General features: G+C 40.2%; 1 protein-coding gene and 1 long non-coding RNA gene across 3 annotated transcripts in view; one reads left to right on the top strand and one right to left on the bottom strand.

Moving 5' to 3' along the window:
• The window catches only part of cobl (cordon-bleu WH2 repeat protein), a 389,570-nt gene that overhangs the window by 350,251 nt on the left and 17,506 nt on the right, over positions 1-21,813 (top strand). The gene's annotated exons all lie outside the window — the stretch shown is intronic.
• LOC138750138 (uncharacterized) overlaps positions 5,898-21,813 on the bottom strand; it is a 63,461-nt gene continuing 47,545 nt past the window's right edge. Inside the window, exon 4 of the long non-coding RNA XR_011349107.1 lies at positions 5,898-6,044. This is a non-coding gene — a long non-coding RNA (uncharacterized lncRNA). The remainder of the gene's footprint in view (positions 6,045-21,813) is intronic.

The raw sequence follows: 21,813 nt of genomic DNA, 5'->3' as shown, positions 1-21,813 counted from the left end.
GCGTTTGCAGTTTTTGTGTTTCTTTCCTCCATTTAAACTGTAGTCGATTATATTTTTGAGACGTTTAATATAATGTATCTTTTATAATGAATAAAAATTGGGCTTTTAAAAATTATGTTAACATGTGGTAAAAATCTTTAACATGCTAAATCACTCTGATGATGTAATCATAGGAAAGTGAACCCTGTGAAATAACTGTGCCATAGGAAAAAGAATAACGGCTTTTGAATACACATGACCTGGATTAAGAAATGGTTTAATATTGACATTCTTTGAAGAAACACGATTGCTTCACTTCTCGTGTAGAAGCCTGTGTTCACATTGAGTTGGTCCCCATGAAATTTGTTTAGGTAGGATCATAACACAAAGATTTTAAGAACCTTAACCTTAACCTGCTTGGGATAATCTATGATATTGTAAATAAATAACACAATTTTGTTTATACCAACAAACTCTTACATACTGCAAGGGACTTTGATAGATGACATCTACATACATTTAGAAAAGCAAGGACTAGTTAAGGCATGGCTTTGTGTGTGGCAAATTGTGTTTCACAATTACATTTTTTGAAGAGGTAATTTAGAAGATTGATGAGTACAGGAACAGGAATGTTGTCTATGTGGACTTTTGCAAGGCCTTTGACAAGGTCCCACATGGTAGGCTGGTCTGATAGGTCAGATTACATCAGAGGCAGGTGATCTGGCTAATTGGTACAGAATTTACTTGATGGTAGAAGTAAGAATGTGGTCAATGGAGGGTTGTTATTCAATTCAAGATGTGACAAGTGGTGTAGCACGGGCATTGGTGCTAGGTCCACTGATGTCTGTCATCTTTAAAACTCCATTGCATATTAATAAAAGTAGATAATGGAGATAGCAGCTTGGGTAGTGGAATGCTCCAAATGCAGGTTGTGGAAAATCCAGCAGAGCACAATTGTCCTTGATGACTACACTTACAAGAAGTGCATCCAACTGCAGCTCTTGACAGACCAAGGTAGGAAACTGGAGCTGGATGAAATTCAGATCATTTGGCAGGCAGAGTGGGGTGATAGACAAGAGCTTCGGGGAGACAGTTGCCCTCAAAAGTCAGGAAGAAGGTAGCTGGGTGACTGTTAGGAGAGGGAAGGGGTAGAGACAGTCAGCACAGAGCAACCCAGTGCCTATTCCCCTTAAATAATAAGTATACTGTTTTGGATACTGTGGGAGTGGATGATCTCCCAGGGAAAATTGTAGAGGTCAGGTCTCTGGTTCCTTGGCTCATAAGGGGAGAGAAGAGAAAAGTGATAGTCGATTAGATTATTAGGCAAACTAATAGGAAGTTCTGTGAACAAAATCGAGACTCCTTGATGGTTTGTTGCCTCTCAGAGTGAGGATCAGGGATATCTCTGATCGAGTCCACAGCATTTTCAAGTGGGAGGGTGAGCAGCCAGATGTTGTGGTCCAAGTTGGTACCAATGACGTTGATAGCAGTAGGAGTGAGGTACTGAAAATGGAATTTAGGGAGTTAGGAAGGAAGCTGAAAAACACGACCTCAAGGGTAGTAATCTTGGGATTGTTGCCACTGCCATGCGCCAGTGAGGGTAGGAATAGGAAGTTGTGGCAGATGAATGCATGGCTGAAGGGTTGGTGCAGAGGGTAGGGGTTCAAATTTGTAGAACTTTTTTTAATACTTTATTTAAAATTTTAAGCCATATTACATTCAAATATATTTGAATATGATAATTCATATACAAAAAACAATGTGGTATATACCAAATAACCCCTCCCCCACTCCCTCCCATCCACCCCAATACCCGTCCTTCCAATCCCTCCCCCTCCCTACTACCCACAACACCAAGGATAGAAAAAAGAAAGCAAGGAGATACACCCTGTAGAGCGTGTCGAAAGAATCAAAGACTTGTTGATCCAAACCAAGGCGTATCACATGTAGGTCGACCAGTCCAGAATGACTCTGATACAAGGATGTCTTACCTGAATTTTTTCCGTGTTTTCTCACTTATCATACTCCATAATTCAATTAAATGTCTCAAAATAGATGAATTATAAATACATAGTAATTCTAGGAGCATTGCTTTAAGACCTGCCAGTAGGTGTGGCTACACTCTCAGCCAATCACAGTCATCTTACACTACAATCTGTACATATACACATTGATGATAGAATCTGTACTATCACACAGCCATCAATAACATAATTAAATGTCACGGAATAGGGTAACACAACCACAACATGCCGAAGAAAGTTCAAAACTTTAAACCAATATAATCCAAATAAGGGCTCCACATATTCCAATTTTAAAAGATAATTATAATGTAAATTATACGTTATCTTTTCCAATGGAATACATGATCTCAATTTCATATGCTATCATTTCAAACTCAAATCAGTCTCATTTTTCCATGTAATTGGTATATATTTTCTCACTACAGCCAAGGCTAATCTCAAAAACGCAATTTGATACCTACTTAATCTCAATTTAAAACCCAACATTTTAACATTACTTAATAAAAATAATGCTGGTTCCATCAACAATTTAATCTTAAAATTTTTTTATAATTTTTTTTTCCTTAAATTGTATCCAAAAAAGTTTAATAGTGTCACATAACCAAGTACAATGTAAAAATGAACCTACTTCTTTATGACAGCTAAAACATAAATCTGAAGAAATTAAATTATATCTCTTTAATTTTTCAGGAGTTAAATATAACTGATGCATAAAATTCTAATGAACTAATCCATATCTCACATTGACAATCTTAGTTATACTATCTTTACATAAATTTCTCCAATCTTCCTGATCAATTGCTATTCCCAAATCTTTTTCCCACTTTAATCTAGATTTATGCACATCTAATTTAGGCATTTTATTCTGTAATAACGAATACATTTCAGATACAATTTTTTTCTTCCCGTCTTCCATAAGTAGAATTTCAGATTTTGACTGCCTTGGCAACTTTAAAGCATGTCCAAAATTATCCAATAATAAAGCTCTAACTTGGTAATAACAAAAAAGGGTTCTTTGTGGTATTTCATATTTTTCTTTCATTCTTTGAAAAGAAATAAAATGACCAGCTTCGTTGCAATTTTGTACTATCTTAATTCATTTCTGATCCCATATTTTCAAAAGTTGATTATTAAGAGTAAAAGGAAAAACAATTACTCTGATACAAGGATGTCTTACCTGAATTTTTTCCGTGTGTACCTATTTTCTAATTTATCATACTCCATAATTCAATTAAATGTCTCAAAATAGATGAATTATAAATACATAGTAATTTAGAATTCCATCTATAAATAAATTGCTCCATCTTCTTCTCACCAATTTTAGTTAACTCAATATTAGTCCATACTAATAAATTTTCCAAATCAAAAACACTCCATTAATAAATTTTGTTTGTGCTGCTTTATAATAATTTTGAAAATTTGGTAATTGCAAACCTCCCAGATCATACCTTCAAGTTAATTTTTCCACAAAAACTACCTAACAATAGAATTCAAATATTTGAAATTTTTTTTGAGGAATTTTAGAAGGAATAGATTGAAAAAGATACTTGACTGGAAAAAATATTCATCATGATACAATTAACTCTACATATTAATGTTAAAGGTAAATCTTTCCTTCTATTCAAGTCATTTTTAATTTTATGAAATAAAGATAAATAATTCAAATCATATAAATGATCTAAATTCTTACCAATCTAATCCTAAATATTTAATTTGATCTGTCCATTTAAATTGGGCTATCTTCTTACAATCAGTATAATCCACATCAGTCAAGGACAAAATCTTACTTTTCTCCCAATTAATTTTATAACCTTATATTGTACTGTATTGTTTCAATCTTACATATAATGATTTTAAAGAATTTTGGGGTTCTGTTAAATAATTCAAAACATCATCAGCAAATAAATTGATCTTGTATTCCTCAGATTTCACTTTAATACCTTTGATATTGTTATCTTGTCTTATCAATTGAGCCAAAGGTTCAATAGCTAATGCAAACAGTGCCAGAGACAAAAGACAATCTAGTCGATCTTTCTAATAAAAAAGACGATGATATTTGGCCATTCGTCACCACTCTGGCAGAAGGGTTTCTATATAAAAATTCAATCCAACTAATAAACTTTGTTTCAAACCTAATTTTTTTTCAGTACTTTAAATAAAAAATCCACTCTACGCTATTGTATGTCTTTTTGGCATCTAATGATAAGACTATTGGTAAGTTGGATTCCTCCCAAGAGATGTGAATCAAACTAATTAATCTTACAATATTATCTGCAGAATAACAATTTTTAATAAATCCAGCCAGATCTAAATGAATTAAACCTGTAAGTAATTTGATATTATATTTGCTAGAACCTTAGTTACAATTTTATTAACAAAATTTAATAAAGAAATAGGTCTATATGATCCATTATTTAAAGGATCCCTATGTTTCATGAGAATAACAGTTATAATTGCCTGTTAAAAATAATCCGGTAGAATGAACCTCCATTGCTTGTTTCAATACCTCCATTAATAAAGGCATTAATAAGTCTTGACATTTTTTTATAAAATTCATATGTAAATCCATCTTCACCAGGGGATTTCCCATTAGACATTGATGTAAGTGCTTCTATAACTTCTCTATAGGTAAAGGGAGCATTTGAGCCATTACATTCTTGAATACTCAAAAAAAGTAATCAAGGTCAGCTAAAAAATTATCAATTTTCACCTCATCTTTTTCAGATTCAGATATATATAATTTCATATAAAATTCTTTAAAAGCATCCTTTATATCTTGGGGTTTAGATGTAATTTTTGAATCTTTCCTTATGGTATTAATTGTTCTAGACGTTTGCTCTGTCTTTAATTGCCATGCCAATACTTTATGGACTCTCTCCCCTAATTCATAATATTTTTGTCTAGTTCTTTGTAGTAATTTCTCTGTTTTATAAGTCTGTAATTAATTATATTGCAATTTTTTATTTAACAATTGTACCTTTTAGGCTCAGTTAAATTCTGCTGCTAATCTTTTTCCAAATTTTCGATCTTCTTTTCCAATTTATCTACCTTGCTAGAATACTGTTTCTTAACTTCAGTTGGAAAGCTAATAATTTGTCCTCTTAAATATGCTTTTAAAGCATCCCACAAAATAAGTTTACTATTAATTGAATCTGTATTTGTTTGTAAATATTGTTGTATTTGATCTCTTATAAAATTACAAAACTCTACAATTTCATAATAATAAAGAATTAAATCTCTATCTATATGTAGTACCCTGTATCTATTTTTTCTGAGGCTGTACATGTTAATAAAAGAGAATGATCTGGCAATATTCTATTTTATATTCTGTAAATACGACATATCCTTGCAAAAGAGCTGATAATTTTAAAAAATCTATTCTAGAATAAGAATCATATCAGAAAGAATAAAATGAAAAATCTTTTCCTGTAGGGTTCAACCTTTTCAACTAAATTCATTTCCTTCATTAATGCTAAAATTTGTTGTGTTATTTTGGATCTAGTGACTATTTTTGGAGATTTTACCTTTTCTTATCCCTGCACCAAATTATAAAAGGAATCTTGAATAAATTTCTCGTCATCAACATTTGTCACGTAAATATTCAGTGTCCAAAATTCTGAATAAATTTGACAATTAATTACTTACCCAATGAATCAGAAATAATTGATTCTAATTTGAAAAGCAAATTCTTGTTAATAAAAATAGCAAAACCTCTCACTTTTGAATTGAAGGAAGAAGCTATAACTTGACCAACCCAATCCCTTTTCAATTTCTGATGTTCTTTTTCAGTCAAATGAATTTCTTGCAAGAAAAGCGATATCTACTTTCAACTTTTCAATATAAGCTAAAACTCTCTTCCTCTTAATCAGATTATTGAGCCCATTTACATTAAATGTCATGAAATTTAATTTACTTGCCATCATATTTAATATTGTGAATGTCGACTTTCGGCCAACCGCTGGGAAGGGACCTCCCTTCTTCCATCTACAGCTTTAATGGGATTGAATTCATTATGCTTCTTAATTATAGCTTGGCTCAGATCTGCATAAAAATACAATATGTTATTCTTGACCAACAAAGGAGTCTGGTGCTTTCTTACATTTTGAACTACAACTCTTAAAATCATTTCTTTGTCTTGATAACATAGACATTAATTAAAATGGAGTGTGGCGGTTGACCAGGAAAATGTTTCTTCCTAATAGCTCTATGTGCTCTGTCTAATTCCAAACTATTTGGAAAATGATCTCTTCCCAAAACTTCAAGAATCCAATTCTGAAAAAAACTGTACCGGATCTGAGCCTTCAAATTCTTCCAGTAAACCAACAATCTTAACATTATTTCTATGATTCTGATTTTCCAAAACATCAATTTTCTTTAATAAATCATTTCTTCGAACTTTCCAAGCAGTAAAGGAATCCTCCATCTTAATAACCATATTGTAATTTACATTGTTCTATGTCTTCAATCCTGAAACTCCTCTTCAATTTTCCAAAATGTTATTTGCACTTTATCCGCCAGCTTTGCACATTTTGCCACATCAATCTTAATAGTCAACATTTCATCCTTCAATCTACTAAACTGTTACTTCATAGATGAAAAACCTTGATTCATTTGAGTTGATAAAGTTTCCATTTGTTTAGTTAAAATATTAAACTAGCTTGATGAGCCTGCATAAGTTGCAGCCCCATATTTACTCAGTATATTGAACAGCCTTAGCTAAGGGCCTACCCTGATAAATGACTGTTTCCTCTTATTCAGTCGTTGGAAAGGTTCCTTCTTCTTCACCCAGTCCAACAATATCTTCTTCCTCCTCCTCCTTCAACACAGACGGTGGTTCCATCTGTGAGGTCTAGGTCTCTCCTTCAACAGTCCAGTGCTGCTGGGCTGAGGAGTTGCCCATCCCCTCCCCCCCCCCGCAGTGAGAATTGGACCCTGTGCAGCGCACATGCGCAGAGTTCTGCGCATGCATGGCTGCTCCTGGATCTCTGGAGGATGAGATCTCCAGGCTCCAGAGTTGCCTGAACACTAGGCAGCGGCTGTCGCATCAACTTTGGTAGATGAGGAATCGACTCCACAGGCTCTGTTTGCAAGGTAGGCCCAAACTCTTCAGTAGTTGCTGTTTGTTTCAAAGTCTTTTTTTTTTCTAGTCTGTTGTTTTGTTTTTCTCATGATTGCTTCCAGTAATGTTTACAATAGTTCCAAAATATCTTGTTTTTTTTTTAAATTCTAAAAAAAAACTTTTTGGTCGGGTTTTGAAAAGTTCTGCCAGGAGAGATGTCTTCCCAAGTCTCCCTCCTAAACCATCACGCCACGCCACCCCCCCACCCACCCCCCCCCCCGATTTGTAGAACATTGGCAGGGGGATAGGAACCAGAATGTGTGTGCAGAGAATAAGGGAGAAGGTCAAAAGGATGATGCACTGTGCTGTGGGTTTGTGAGGAAGGACAGGCAGGAGAGGAAGCATAAATGTTGTCACTTGGAGGATTTGAAATGTGTCTATTTCAATGCAAGGAGTATTAAGAATAAAGACGATGAACTTAGACCATGAATCAGTGCATGGAATTATGATGTTGTTACCATTAGAGATACTTGGTTGGCAGAAATCCAGGATTGCCTGATGCAGGTACCAGGTTTTATGTGTTTTAAAAGAAATAAAGTAGTGCAGATTGTGGAGGGTCATGTAGTCTCTCTGTCCAGAACCAGGTGGGAATATGGATTGTGAAGGGTCATGTGACCTCTCCATCTGGAACCTAGTTGGAAGTCACATCACCTGCCAATCAAATTGGACCCTGCTCACCCATTGGTGCACACCTGACCACTGGCCTCTTTAATCACCTAGTGATTACCTGAGCAAGACCCTCCAGCTTACTGTACTATAAAGACCATCATGTGTGGAAGCTCTTTCTGTGGAAAATGCAGGAGGAGTTATTGATAAATGTGCACTACAGAGGGAATGGGGCTGTTGTACACTGCTGTAGTTGTAGATAGCATCTGAGCCATGTGCATGTTAGACAAGGAACAGCGGGTAATGTTTTGTAGTCCTTGGTTGTGATGAGCCTGCATAAACAGTTGCTAGTATCGGTAGTATTAAGTCCGATGTGACTGGTTGCACTATGTTGTATGATTGAGAATACTTGCGTGTATTAACCCTGTTGCAATCTCCTTACGTTTGCTTATTTGCTTCAATAAAGATTATTTCTGTATTTAGCCTGTATCCAGATTTGTTATTCTTTGAATCCACTGATCTTTTCCCTTCTGACACAACAAATAGGATGGGAGGTAAGGGGATGGGGTGGGGGAAAGTAGCATGTCTGGTCAGGGATAGTATCACAGCTATAGAAAGGGAGGATGCTGTAGAGAGGGTCTACTGAGTGTGGGTGGGGGTCAGAAATAGGAAGGGAGCAATCACAGTATTGGGAATCGTCCATAGGCCCCCAAATGACTCTCAGGAGACTGAGGAACAGGTAAGTAGGCAGATTTTGGAATGGTGCAGAAATTACAGGGTTAATGTTATCAAAGACTTCAACTTCCCCAATATTGTCTGCCACCTCCTGACTGCAAGAGGGATAGATGAGGCATAATTTGTCAGGTGTGTCCAAGAAGGATTCCTGACACAGCATGTAGACCAGCTGACTAGAGGAGAGGCCATACTGGATTTAGTACTGATAATGAACCTGGCCAGGTAACAGACCTCTATGTGGGGGAGCATTTTGGTGATTGTGACACAATTCCCTGAGCTTTAACACAACTATGGGCAAGGATAAAAGCAGACAAAATGGGAAAGTGTTTAATTAAGAAAGGGACAATTACAATGGGAAGAGGCAGGAACGAGGGAGAGTAAATTGGGAACAGATCTTCACCGAAGAAAGCAGAGAAGTAATGTGGAGGATGGTCAGGACAGGATTGTCCAACTGGAGACATGAAAAATATTGGAGAAAAAGGGAAACATGATTGACAAAGATGAGGCAGCTAGTTAAGAGGAAGAAGGAAGCATAAATTAGTTTTAGGAAGCAAGACAAACAGGAAGGGATCATGAGAATTATGTGGTAACCAGAAAGGAACTTAAGAAAGGACAGGAGAGCTTGAAAGGAGCATGAGAAGGCCTTGGCATGTAGAATTAAGGAGAACCCCAAGGAATTCTCTGCATACATGAAGAACAGAGGATGACAAAAATGAAAGTAGCACTGCTTAAGGATAAAGGAGGCAACATTTGCCTGACCTTTATCAAGGTGAGAGTGGTGAACTATTGTTATGTATAATTGCCTGCTCAGGCACACCTATTGGCTGGTTGTACCTGTGGCCCTGCCCCACAGGCACCTGTATAAAGGTGACTGTCCACAGCCCCCTGTAGCTCAGTGCAGGACAACCAAACAGTATGGATGTGCTTGGGTTCTTAAATGAATAAACACCTATTGGTTTCTCAACAACAGTCTTTTGAATAATTAATAGTGCATCAATTTTATTCTCTTAATTTTTTTTTCAATTGAGCAGATCCTAAAGCTAGAAAAGCTGGAAATTGATCCTCAATCGCCTGAGGTATCTACCAACTTTGACCTCTGACTGTGCTGTTTTGAGGCATTCCTGCAGGCTACCTCCACTACCATTGTGTGATTGGAGACTGACAAACTGCAAGTGCTGCACTCCTGAGTCGGCACCCTGATATACTCCATGATCAGGGACACTACAACATACCAGGAAGTCATGGACTTTTCAAAGGATAGTACCTGTGTAAAATCAATGTTGTCCATGCCAGACACCTCCTAGTGATTTGTTATCAATGACCTGGTGTGTCTAATGTTGAATATCTTCGGGCTCTGCGAGCACTCGGTAGGGCCTGTGAATACAAGGCCATGTCTGCCATGGAATACACAAAGGACCTGATCCTGGACCCCTGCATTGCAGGGATCAGATCGAACAGACACCTGGAGCAAGGGGAGCTCAGTCTGCAGAGAGCAGTTGAGCTGGCAGGTATGCTGGAGGTGGCTGTCCAGAACATGGAGGCCTACTCATCTGACAATGCACCACCATCTTCGGATGCGCTGCCACCTCCTCACTTCGCTAATGACTCGACCACAGCAGCAGTGCTCCGTGACCAACTCCCGCTTCATTCGTCCGACTCTGCTAATGGCCCAACCACAGCTGTGGTGCTCCAGAGGCACCCAAAGTGGTACTTCTACAGCCTGGGCAAGCATCAGAGGAAATGCTGCCCAGTGAAAGATTCATCTTGCTCCAACTGTTTGAAAAAGGGCCACTATGCCAAAGTGTTTAAGTCCAAACGACTTCCTAGCAATGCCACGAGTGAATCATTGGGGCCACTGTCCCGGACACCGTCATCACCCGGAGCCAGCAGCACCATGTGCGATCCGTGGGGGAGAGGGGGCACTATTTTAAGGACCCAGCACCAAGTGCGGGTCATGGAAGCTGTCAATTTGGGTGCCATCTTCAGGACCCAGCAGCGCCACATATGGGCCCTGGAGGCTGCCATTTTGGAACTGCCGCCGCTCACAAAAGTGAGGTGCAGCCACCCAATAATGGCCTCAATCACGCTCGACCAGGATAGCCCACATCAACTTGCCAGGTCGATGATAGATATTCAGGTAAATGACCACGTGACCAGTTGCTTATTCAACAGTGGAAGCACGAAGATCTTAATCCACCCGGACGGACACAGTGTGGTGTTTTTCTCTCACAGTACTGCCGTGAACCAGAAGGTCTCTTTGCCATCCTGGTCGCACACAGCAAACATCTGGGGCCTCTGCATAGTGACTCCAATGGTGTGGGGTACTGAATATAAAGAATTTAGACTGATACACTGTTGTACTGTTGGGCTTGGATTTTCAGTGTCACATTAGAAGCATGACGATGGAGTTTGATGGGCCCCATCCACCCCTCTCTGTATTTAATTTTTAAAAAATATTTTATTTATAACTTTTCACACAGGCCTGTAGTCATATACCGCGTCCTGCCAACGATGGCAGTTCACAATCTCGAATACATGTACATGTACTCCTTTTCTCTATGTCAGTATATAGAAGCCCACTCCATTACCCACCCCCCTCCCTCCACCTATAAAACTAAACGATTCATTCATACTACAATAACAATAACACATTAAGGAAATTAATAAGTGTACAAATAATGTATAGAGGACTGTTATGAGCAAGGGCAATTAATGTCGTTTGAACAGCTCAAAAATAAATATGATTTACCGAATAGAACATTCCACTGCCATTTTCAAATAAGGTCTTTTCTACAGGATGTATTAGGTCCAGGTATGGTTCTACCTCGTTGCAGCAGCATAGAGGCCCTGATTCAAAGGGGGATCGACAAGAAATTCATTTCAGTAATGTATTACCTGTTCCAGTCAGAGGGACCCAAACTGGGGCTTCATAGGTCGAGAGAAAGATGGGAGTCAGACTTGGGCATTACAATTGGTCTGAACTGTGCTGAGAAAGCATGACCATGGTCATTAATGCAAGGTACAGGCTGGACAGCATAACTTTTTGCACCAATTGTACATAATGCAGCAGAAAATCAATAGATCAAAACCAGAACTCCTGGATCAATGCTTTAGGTGCAGTGTTGCAACTGGGACATTTGTGTATGCAATCTGGTCATGTGCCAAGGTGAGGCCCTTTTGGGTAGATCTAGGCCAAGTCCCTGGAGAAAATTATAGGTAAACAGTTCCCTCAGGACCCAGAGTTGTTCCTGTTGGGAAATATATTGGAGATAAGGCTTACAATGAAGCTGTCCAAATTTCAAATCCAATTTGTGTTAATCGCATTGGCAGTGGCCAGGAAATGCATTGCAGTGAATTGGAAGTCCGACTCTATTCTTAGTATTGAGCGATGGAACAGAGAAATGCAATGTTGCATTCCCCTGGAGAAAATAACTTACAATCTGAGAAACAAGTACTGCACCTTTCAAAAGATTTGGCAGCCATACATGCACTACATAGGTGCACGGAAGTGATTGTTCTACCGTTCCCTGCTGCGGCTCCCTCTCTCCCGCACTGATCCTGATCAAGGAAAGTCAAGAATGAGCACCGACCCAGAAGCCATCTGTTGATGGCTTTGAGATAATCCCTGTTTCTTTTTTTCACTGCGTGTAATTGACAGTTTAGAACTGGCAACCCTACCACTCACCACACATGACCTGCAGGCTCTCCACACTCAAAATTGCCACCCATCGCTATTCACCAACCTCATGACTCTAAACCCATCGCCACTAAAAATAGGCGGTACAGTGCTGGGGTCAGGGCCTTTATCCAGGCAGAGGTTCAGCACTTACTCAAGGAGGGGGTCATTGAAGCCAGCACCAGCCCCTGGAGAACGCAGGTAGAGGTAGTACAGAACGGGGAAAAGAAATAGGATGGTCATCAACTAGAGTCAGACCATCAACTGATACACACAATTGGATGCATACCCCCTTCAATGCATCGCTGACATAGTCAAATTGCCCAGCATCAGGTCTTTTCGACCATTGACCTGAATCGGCATATCATCAAATACCTATCCACCCAGAGGACAGCCAGTATATGGCGTTTGAGGTGGATGGCCACCTCTACCACTTCCTGCAAGTCCCCTTTGGTGTCACGAACCACGTATCGATCTTCCAGCGAGAGATGGATCACATACGAGTTGCAGACTACCTTCCCATACTTCGATAATGTCACCATCTACGTCCATGACCTGTATGGCCATGACCTGCAGGACCATGACACCAATCTCCAGAAATTTCTTGAAACAGCTAAGCTCCTTAACCTTGCATATAACAAGGCCAAGTGCATGTTTTGCACATCCTGTCTGTCCATCCTTGGCTGTGTCATGGAGAATGGAGTTATCGGCCCGGACCCTGACCACATTCGGCCACTCCTGGAACATTCCCTCCTAGACAGCCTCAAGGCTCTGAAGAAGTGGCTTGGATTCTTTTCCTATTATGCTCAATAGGTCCACAATTGTGGACAAGGCCCATAATTGACATCCTTCCCCATGGCAGTGGAGGGCTGTGCTGCCTTCAGTCATATTAGGGCAGATATTGCCAAGGCCACAATGCAAGCTGTGGGTGAAACAATCCCATTTCAGGTGGTGGAAAGCGATGCGTTAGACTTCATCCTGACAGCCATCCTTAACCAGGCAGACAGGCCAGTTGCATTTTTTTTCATGTACTCTACGGGGCCCTAAGATTTGGCTCTCCTCAGTCGAGAAAGAAGCCCAGGCCTTGTCAAGGCAGCGGGGTAAAGTCAAATGTGTCAAAATACTGAGGTGGAGGATTGATTTGTCCACCTACATTGACAATATCTTGTACCGGCCAGGGAAACTTTATGATCCACCAGGCACCCTGTCCCATGGGACCTTTGCCAGTGCATAGATCGACCAATTGCAAAATCCCCACAACAAACTCTGTCAACCCCCAGAGTTACCTGTTTTTTTTTTGTACTTTATCAAAGCGAGCAACCTGCCGTATTCCATTGAGGAGATGAGATCCATGAGAAAGAATTGCCAGGTCTGCTGAATGCAAGCTGCACTTCTACCGGCCAAACAGGGCACAATTAATTAAAGCTACCTGCCCATTTGAGTGACTCAGTATTGATTTTAAAGGACCCCTGCCCTCCACTGACTGCAATGTGTATTTTCTGAATATCATTGACGAATACTCCCGTTTTCCATTTGCCATTCCCCAGATCTGACATGACTGCTGCCACAGTCATCAAGGCCCTGCATAGCCTCTTCACTCTGTTTGCCTTCCCCAGTTATACCCACAGTGACCGGGGGCCATCTTTTATGACTGATGAGCTACGCCAGTACTTGTTGGCCAGAGGCAGTGCCACAAGCAGGACCACGAGTACAACCACCGGGGTAATGGGCAAGTGGAGAAGGAGAACGCTACAGTTTGGAAGGCAGTCCTTCTACAATTGCGGTCTAAGGGCCTCTCAGTTTCCCATTGGCAGGAGGCCCTCCCAGAGACACCCCATTCCATCAGGTCCTTGATACATACGGCCACAAATGCCACACCGCATGAACAAATGTTTTTCTTTCTCATGAAATCTGCGACTAGGACCACACCAATGACGTGGCTGACATCCCCATGGCCCTTCCTACTATGCAAGTGTGTAAGGAGCCATAAGTCTGATCTCCTGGTCAAAAGGGTCCACCTCCTCAATACCAAACCCCAATATGCCTGCGTGGCACAGCCAGATGGACATGAAGACACCGTCTCTATCAGGGACTTGGTTCCCTCAGGGGTTCTGGAGTTCCCCACCCCCACACCTTTCTCACCATGAAACACACATGATGCACCTGACCCCTGGTACCCTGCTGTTGTGAGTGAGGAAACAGGTTTGGTAGGTCTCAAAGGCAAGGACTCTGGACACACAATTTTTGTAGTGAAGTATTTTATTTACAGAAGGCAAGTGTAGGAAATAGATGCAAAACACACACACACACAGAGTTTAAAATAATATCGACAGTGAAACATAAGAACAATTAATAACAAATGTGGGAAAAATAGCGTGGGAACAAAATACACACATACAACGAACTGGTGCACACAGTGATCAAGGAAATATCACTACGATGCCCCACCACCCATTGACTCAGAGCAGGCCCAGCTCTTTGCTACAAAGGACACAAATTAAACACTCCCAACCCTTTTAACAGTACACATTTTACCAACAGTTTCTCCACCATCATTCCACCTTCTAGGCCTGGAGTGAAGCAGGACGGTCCCAATCTGGCAAAGAGGGAGAACAAAGAACATATGGCACCTTTATAGTGCTGGAGGATCCAGCCCAGGTTGTTAGCAGAGAAATGGCTTGGTGCCAGGAGAGTTAATCCAATTACAACAGCCAATGGCCCAAGGCCAAGTACAGGCAGCCTGGAAAGTAAAGTCCAGGTAATTTACATGGAGCCAATGGCAAGGTGTGCATAAATGGGTGGGGAAAAACAAAACCTTAATTGGCAGCTGGTGTCCCCTCTGACTAGGCAGAGCCACAACCCTTCCCAATACACCTGCCTCTGTCCCAAGGGAGGTTGCACTGGACTCATTGGCACCTACCCACCAGCAAAACACTGATGAGTATGTACAGATGCCCAAGACCGTCCAGGACCCTGCTGTGGAACTGCAGCTGCAATCAGAACTATGACAATCCCAGCGAATGATCAGACGACTTGAAAGACTGAACTTGTGACTTTGAATTGTAACCATGTAAGTTTCACTTCACCCTGCTGGACTATTTTTTAAAACAAGGGGTGAACGTGGTAAACCACTGTAATATATAATTGTCTGGTCAGGCACACCTATTGGACGGTTGTACTGTGCCCATCCCCAAAGGCTCCACAGTCCCCTGCAGCTCACTGCAGGACAACCAAACAGTATGGATGTGCTTGTGTTCTTAAGTGAATAAAAGCCTATAGGTTTCTCTAAAATAGTCTTTCAAGTAATTGATGGTGCATAAATGAGGTCAGATTAGAACAGGCTTTTGTTCTGGATGATGTTGAGATTAGGAAAGAGGAAATGCAGAATCTTCTTAAAAACATTAAAATTGATAAGTTCCCAGGGCCAGACACAATATACCACAGGTTGCTCTGGGAAGGCAGAGAAGAGAGTCTTGTGTCAGTGGTGTACAATCTATTGGAGAGGATTCTTAAGGACAAGATTTATGAGCAATTGGAGAAGTACAGTCTTCTCAGGGATAGTCAGCATGGTTTTGTGAGGGGAAGGTGTAGGTGATACTTCCCAGCTTCTAATATTTCTCAATCTCAAAGCACGTCACCTTACAAGAGAAATAAACTTCAATATTCTGAATTGTATCTTATTCATCCAAATAAATCAAACTTTGTAATTGCAGCTGCAAATAGCTTTAATTTTCTGTTGATAAAAGCAAATAAACAATTTCATAGCTTTGCACTTCATAACGATGAGTAAAGCAAAACATATTGTAAATGATAATGATTCTCAATTTCAAACAAATATAAATGAATTAAAATGATAATAAATGATTAATGATGAATAATAATAAATTCAAAGAAAAGTTTCTCGAGAGCTCGCGTCTCTTCCATGGTCATTCCAAGAATGAGTATGAGCTCCTCGTCTACTTGGATGTTACGACATATGACATCACAGTAACTATGGTAACTAAAAAAACAATCCTTAAAGGAAAAGTCATAAAACAACCATAAATCATAAACTCAAGAATGAGGTGGATATGGTATATATGGGTTTTAATGAGGCATTTGACAGGGTCCCCAAGAGAGACTTGTTCAGGAAGTCATGAGGCATGGGATCCATGGAACCTTGACTGTGAGGGTTCAGAATTGGTTTGCCTGTAGAAAGCAGAGAGTAGTCGTGAATGGAAAGTATTCTGCCTGGAGATCAGTGACTAGTGAGGTTCTGTAGGGATCTGTTCTGGGACCCCTGCTCATTGTGATTTTTATAAATATCCACAGTGAAGTAGCAGTAGAATGGGTTGGTAAATTTGTGGATGATACGAAGGGTTGGAGAGTTGTGGATAGTGTTGAAGGTTGCTGTCAGTTACAAAAGGATATAGACAGGATGCAGAGTTGGGCAGAAAAGTGACAGATGGAGTACTATGTAGATAAATGGGAAGAGCTGCATTTTGGAAGATCAAACAAGAATGCTGAGTACAGTGTTAATGGTCAGAGACTAAACATAATGGAAGAACAGAGGGACCTTTGGGTCCAAATCCATATATCTCTCAAGCTTGCCACACAGGCCTATGGAATGCTGGACTTCATTAGTTGGGGGAATGAGTTCAAGAGTTAAGAGGTCATGTTGCAACCTTACAAATCTCTAGTGAGACCAGATTTAGAATATTGTGTTCAGTTCTGGCCACCTCATTATATGAAGGATGAGGCAGCTATGGAGAGGTGGCAGAGGAGATTTACCAAGATGTTACCTGGATTGGAAAATCCCTTTTCAGGCCAGGTTAGCAGATTTATGACTTTTCTCTTTAGAGTGAAGAAGTTTGAGAAGTGACTTAATAGAGGTCTACAAGATTCTGAGAGGCAAAGGGTAGACAGCCAGCACCTTTTTCCCAGGGTGGGAGTAGCAAACACCAGAGGGCAAAGTGAAGGGAGGAAAGCTTAGGGGAGTCATCAGGGGAGACATCGGGGTAAGTTTTTCACACAGACAATTGTGGGTGCATGGAATATCTTGTATGGTGGAGGATGAAACATTAGGACTATTTAAGAGCCTCTTAGATACATGAATGAAAGAAAAATAGAGGATTATGAGGTAGGAAGGATTTAGTATTTTTTTGGTAGGAATATATAGGTCAGCACAACATCAAGGGCTGAAGGGCCTGTACTGTGCTCTAATGTTCTATGTTCCAAAAACGTTATCAGTTTAAAATAAATACAAGGGGTGACATAAAGTATTTGTCCACATTTTGGTTGTAAAAACATGTAATGAATTTGTTTGAGCGATGTCAATTCTTCAGGATATTCAGGAATTCTTCCTGCTCCTTTTAGGATGGATTATTTTCAATTAATATTATTCAGTTGACATACCCCACACTTGAAAGGCAGGGCCTCTGGCAGTGACCCCTTTGCTAGCACACTGATATAACAGCTCTAATTACACTGGACTACAATTTTTTTTTTTCAAAAAGGTTGGTTTCCTGAAAAAAAATTGGGAATTATGACTTCAAGATGAACACAAATATAATTTCAAATTTGCTGTATCATGTAGGAAGTTGGAGAAATATTAATTTAACTTTTATTGAATTTAGCATGTTTAATCGCATAATGATGCTGACACATTGCATTACTTCATTTGATCTAAAAATGTTTTGCCGGTGACTTTCATTTGCACTCAGCATCTGATGTCTCTCGTGTCAGTGTCCAACAATAGTCATCCAACATTGATGTGCTGTCATGCTGCATATTTGAGCATTAAATGTATACTTGCCATAAATGTAACAGAATATATGTTGTGCCACTGACGAGACCTTTCTGCTGCATTGAAACTTCCTGAAGGCAATAAATGCTATTGTTAAGTACACTCACCATGTTATTGCCTGAAGATATGCATCAGCATGCATTCAATCTATACCACAGCATCTCTATATGTGAGCTACTTTTATAGCCTGTCTGCATCTATCCTGACTAAGCATGCCCAGGCCTAAGACAACATTTGCATAGCACCTGCACTGAGTGCATACCCAGGCATGCTTGCACTAAGCAAAACAACTTGCTTTGTGGGCAATATACTAGTAGACTTAAAATATGAAATCACAGAATTATACCCAATTAACCTACAACCCTAGTACGTTTTTTGAATGGTGGGAGGAAACTGGGAAAAACCTACGTAGACATGAGGAGAATGTACAAACTCTTTACAGTCAGCATGGGATTTGAACCATGGTCCCGATTGCTGGTTCTGTAACAGCATGGCACTAACCGCTACGCAAATCATGTTGTATTGATAGTGAACTGCATTCATTATCTTCTGCTGCTGCTTCTGATCTTGGGCAGAGTAGCTCCCATAACACACTGTGATGCACCAAGCGAGTATGGTTTTGATGGTATACATGTAGAAGTTGTTGAGGGATGTGAGGACATGCTAAATTTCCTTGGTCCTCAAAGAAAGAGGCATTGCTATGTTTTCTTGACTGTCTCATCAACATAATTGGTCCAGGTCAGGTCCTTTGAAATGTTTACTCCAAAGAACTTGAAGCTGTCTACTCTCTTCATTTTACCAGCATTACTGTGGACAGGGGTGAAGTCTCCATCCGTTCTCCTGAAGTGTATTATCATACACTTTGTCTTGTTGCACCATGCCTGTAAACTTTCAATCTCCTTTCCATATACTGTCTCATAATTATTTGATACGCATCCTACAAATGTAGTGTCATTAGTGAAATTGAACATTAATGTGGGATGGTATATAGTTGTACAGTAGAGGATGTAGCGGGAGCATATTAGAAGACTGAAGAGCTCCAGTGTGGAAAGTGATTTTGAGAAAGATGTTGTTGCCCATCTCCACTGATTGCAGTCTGTTATGACAGATGAATGTTTTATTGGGCTGGATGATGATCCATGATATGACATAATTAGGCTGGTTTGTAATCAGTCCAACCTGCCACTCATTCTTGCTTTGTGCCATTCTTGCATGACTTTTACACTCAGCAAGATTCATCAAACAAAATACTCTCTGGTTGTCTTTATGGCCTTTTATGATAGCTCATTGTAAACCAGACCAGGGCACCAATCACTGGTCACAACAGAGGTCACAAGTTCACTCCTCACTGGTGCCTCATTTCTGAGGAGCGCTGGTCAAAGTGGTACACAAAGTTAAAAAATTTCATGTATGTGACATTCTAAATAACATATTACTCAAGAATAATGGAACCTTTACCTTACAATTTTTATTAAAAATTCTGACCGTGCTATTTAAGATAGAAATTCAATGTACTATTTCTCTCAGAAATGGAAATAAGGTTGAACTAAATGGGAGAGCATGGATACAAAACAGGCTTCAGAAAATGTGTTTAAAAAGGCATAGAGTTAATTTGTAGAATGCCTACGAAATGTCTTTTTCGAGCAGGTTTTGATGAGCCAACGAGGGGATCTGTGTACTGGATTGCATGTTGTGAAACGTGATTAGAGAGCTTAGAGTAAAGGAACCATCAGGGGGAAATGATCACAATATGATTGAGTTCAATTTAAAATTTAACAAGAATAAACTAAAGTCAGAAGAGCTGGTATTTCAGTGGAGTAAAGTGAATTATAGTGGCATGAGAGAGGAACTGGCCAAGGTAGACTGGAAGGGGGCACTTGTCGGGAAGATGGCCATATAGAAGTGCTTGAATTTCTGCAAGAAATGAGGAAGGTGCAGGATAAATGCATACCCAAAAAAAAAGGAAATTTTCAAATGGAAAAATATCACAACTGTGGCTGACAAGGGGAAATAAAAGTCAACATAAAAGCAAAAGAAAGGGCATACAAGGAAGGAAAAATTAGTGGGAATATAGGGAATTAGGAAGTTTTTCAAAACTTGCAGAATATAAGTAAAAAATGCAGAATGAGGGAAAAGTAGGCTAACAAATAATATCAAAGAGGATACAAATAGCTTCTTCAAGATATAAAGAGTAAAAGAAAAGTGAGAGCAGATATAGGACCTCTAGAAAATAATGCCGGAGAAATAAAAATGTGAGACAAGAAGATGGCAGAGGAACTAAATGAGTATTTATGCCATAGGGTATCAGGGAAGGGAAGTGAGTGCACTTACTATTTTAAGGGAAAGGGTACTCAGAAAGCTGAATGGTCTAAAGGAGTATAAGTTTCCCAGATCAAATAGATTGCACACTCGGGTTCTGAAAGAAGTAGTGGTAGAGATTGTGGAGGCATTGGTAATGATCTTTCAGGTATCAACAGATTCTGGTATGGTCATGGAGGACTGGATAATCACAAATGTTACCATGCTATTCAAGAAGGAAGGGAGACAGCAGAAAGGAAATGATAGACCAGTTAGACTGACGTCAGTGGTTGGAAAGATCTTAGAGTCAATTGTCAAGGATGAAGTTACTGAGTATTTGGAAGCCCATAACAAGATAGGTCAAATTTAGTGTGGTTTCCTTAAGGAAAAATCTTGCTTGACAAACCTATTGAAGTTCTTTGAAGGATTGACAAAATAAAGGAGATGCAGTGGATGTTGGGTATTTGGATTTTCAGAAGGCCTTTGGCAAGCTGCCTCACATGAGGCTACTTAAAAAGATAAGAGCCCGTGATATTGCAGGAAACATACTAGCATGGGTAGAGAATTAGCTGATTGGCAGGAAGCAGATATTTGTAATACAGGGATCATATTTTGGTTGGATTCCAGTTGCTCGTAGTGTTCCACAGGGGTCAGTAAGACTACACAAAAGAGTCTGGAAAAACAACCAGCTGAAAAACCTCACAAAGATAAGCGTATACAAAGCCGTTGTCATACCCACACTCCTGTTCGGCTCCGAATCATGGGTCCTCTACCGGTATCACCTACGGCTCCTAGAACGCTTCCACCAGTGTTGTCTCCGCTCCATCCTCAACATTCATTGGAGCGACTTCATCCCTAACATCGAAGTACTCGAGATGGCAGAGGCCGACAGCATCGAATCCACGCTGCTGAAGATCCAACTGCGCTGGGTAGGTCACGTCTCCAGAATGGAGGACCATCGCCTTCCCAAGATCGTGTTATATGGCGAGCTCTCCACTGGCCACCGTGACAGAGGTGCACCAAAGAAGAGGTACAAGGACTGCCTAAAGAAATCTCTTGGTGCCTGCCACATTGACCACCGCCAGTGGGCTGATATCGCCTCAAACCGTGCATCTTGGCGCCTCACAGTTCGGTGAGCAGCAACCTCCTTTGAAGAAGACCGCAGAGCCCACCTCACTGACAAAAGACAAAGGAGGAAAAACCCAACACCCAACCCCAACCAACCAATTTTCCCCTGCAACTGCTGCAACTGTGTCTGCCTGTCCCGCATTGGACTTGTCAGTCACAAACGAGCCTGCAGCTGACATGGACATTTACCCCTCCATAAATCTTCGTCCGCGAAACCAAGCCAAAGAAAGAAAGAAGATTATAGAATGAATGATTTTGTGGCCCAGTTTGTAAATGGTATGAAGGTAAGTGGAGGAGCAGGTAGTATTGAGCAAACAGGAAGGCTGCAGAAGAATTTTGACAGATTAGGAGATGGCATAAAATTGGCAAATGAAATAGTCATAAAGTGTACATTCATGCACTTTTGTACAAAATAAATGGGCATTTGGGAAAATGTGTGTGTGTGTGGGGGGGGGATCTTATG

Source organism: Narcine bancroftii, chromosome 1, assembly GCF_036971445.1.
Source record: "Narcine bancroftii isolate sNarBan1 chromosome 1, sNarBan1.hap1, whole genome shotgun sequence".
In the NCBI taxonomy this organism is placed as follows: domain Eukaryota; kingdom Metazoa; phylum Chordata; class Chondrichthyes; order Torpediniformes; family Narcinidae; genus Narcine; species Narcine bancroftii.
Note: the sequence above shows the minus strand (reverse complement) of the source record. Positions and strands in the feature narration are given on the sequence as shown.